Below are 2730 nucleotides of genomic sequence, written 5' to 3' on the forward strand. Positions count from 1 at the left end.
GAAACAAATGTTTGCTTTTTAAATGGACCCCAAAGTAGTAATAATGTCATTAGTTCCATTTGGGATTTATTTACATATTCATTATAAGACTTATAAAAATAGGTCAATTTCCTCACCACCATATTAAGACTTATACAGAGTATTATGGAATTTTAGAGACATTTTAAATCACCGACCACCGCCCCTAATTTTAAAGGTTTAAAACGAGGCCCACACAGAAGAACCACTTCCCAAAACTATAAATAAAATAATTCACGTTTGTCACATACAGAAAGAGTTTGTTCTCACTCAGGAAGGACAACACAACATTGCACGGTCAATATATTTATTAGTTTCCTAGGACAGCCCTAACCAATTACCACAAACTAAATGGCTGAAAACAAGAGAAATTTACTCTCTCGTGTCAAGGTGCAGGCAGGGCTGCACTCCCCGCCTGAGTCTTCCACTTCTGGGGACTGTAGTCTTGCCCTGTTTTGTCACCTCATTTCTTTCTGCTTCATGTTCACGTCACCTTCTCTGTGTGAGTCTAACTCCAAACTTCCTCATTCAGAGCCCACCTAGGATTATCCGTGATAAATCCTCATGACCCTTTACTTCATCGCATCTTTTGCCATATGAGGTCATATTCACAGGTTCTGAAGATTAGGATGTGGACATATGTTATATCTTGGGGTCAGGGAAGACTTGAGGAGCAACATTCAGCCCGCTACAGCCAGGCCATGTTAATATTAGAACCTGCGGACAACTTTAAGGAGACATTCCATTTCTGAAGAGCTTCAGGTGGTAAAAGCTTAAAAATTCATTGATCTTTACCTTCTGCCTTGCAAGTCATTCCTCTTAATTAACTTAGATGTGGTTATAGAACTATAGAATTCTATCATGAATTAATAGCATAATCATAGCAATAATAATCTCAGGGTTCTGGTTAACCATGGCTTGTTAACTGTAGTTAAATATGGCAGATCGGACACATCCAATTATCTCTGCTCACTCCTGAAATTTCAGCAGTTAAGTAATAAAACAGGTAAATTCATAACATGTTCGAACATTATAGCAGAAGATACAAAAGCGGAAGAGGTATCAACCAAATTTTGGAAGATTGAAAGCAGATGGGCACGTGGGAAATGACTTAACAGAGCAGAGAAAGACAACTCTAAGCTTGCAAAGGGAGAAGTCAATAAGATGCATATGAATTCATACAGAAATTTCTAGAAAAGATGGAGAATTGGAGGCATTATATTTGAAGCCAGAGTGAGAGATAAAGATTCAATAATCTTTTTCTTTGCAATTCCCAAATCCAAAATTTTTGAAAACCAAAGTTTTTTTAAAACTCATTTGGCAGCAAAACTTGAGATTCTTCAAACTAATTTGCTATCAAAATATGTAAAATATGTAAAGCTATTACAATCTTTATTCACCCCTTTTGGTGTGAACATTCATGTTCCGCTGCAGAAAATTCAATATGTTTGATTAAGGAAGTTGCTGCAGGCCCCACTAGGTAACACAGTTGACCCTCGAATAACATGGGTTTGAATTCTGTGGATCCACTTATCTGTGGATGTTTTGAATAAACAATTTTAAAAAACTCAGACGAACTGCATAGCCTGGAAATATCGAAAAACTTAAGACAAAGTTAGATATGTCATGAATGTATAAAATATGTGTATAGATAATAGTCTTTTATTATTTACTACCATAAAATATACACAAATCTATTATAAAGTGAAAATTTATCAAAACTTATGCACATAAACACAGATCATACATGGTACTATTCACTGTCAAGAGAAATGTAAATAATGCAAAGATGTAATATTAAATCATAACTGCATAAAATTAACTGTAGTATATACTGTACTACTGTAATAATTTCATAGCCACCTCCTGTTGCTACTGTGGTGAACTCAAGTATTGTGAGCACCTGCTTAAAACACCAAGTGACCCTAATTAACTTCAGGTGAGCAGTTCGTCTCTCCAGTAAATTGGATATCACAGTAAAAAGTGATCTCTAGAGGTTCTTATGTGTTTTGCATTGTATTTACTGCAACACTGTAAACCTTGAAGAACACCATGAAACCCTTACAAAATGCCGCTAGTGATACTGGAAGTGTTCCCAAGAAGCAGAGAAAAGTCATGATGTTACAAGAAAAGGTTAGACTGCTTAATATGTACCATAGATTGAGATCTGCAGCTGCAGTTGCCCACATTTCAAACAGATGATTCATCTTGTAAACAGACAATGCAAACTTACAGATTGATAAATATAGTACCGGACTATACGTATTTTCTCTTCCTTATGATTTTCTGATTAACATTTTCTTTTCTCTAGCTTACTTTATTGTAAGAGTACAGTAATAATATTTTAAAAATATGCATTAATCAACTGTTTATGTTACCGGTAAGGCTTCTGGTCCACAGTAGGATTTTTGGCAAGTCAAAAGTAACACGTGGATTTTAGACTGCTGGATAGGTTGGTTCCCCTAATCCCTGCATTGTTCAAGGGTCAACTGCATTTCAACTGTACCACATTATTTTCTAAAATCCTAAAAAATCTGAATCTTCAAACATATGTCACCCAAGGGTTTTAGAAAAAGACTGTGGAATTGTGTAATGAGCAATTTCTAGTCCAAGACTCCTCCCTTCTCCATCCAGGAAGTGAAATTTACTCTCCGGAGAAATTGAATCTGAGAGGTCCTAATCTCTGTGAGACCATGCACACCGAAGGCTGCT

The sequence above is a fragment of the Propithecus coquereli genome, unplaced genomic scaffold (genome assembly GCF_000956105.1).
Source record: "Propithecus coquereli isolate 6110/MARCELLA unplaced genomic scaffold, Pcoq_1.0 Scaffold112, whole genome shotgun sequence".
Taxonomy (NCBI): Eukaryota; Metazoa; Chordata; class Mammalia; order Primates; family Indriidae; genus Propithecus; species Propithecus coquereli.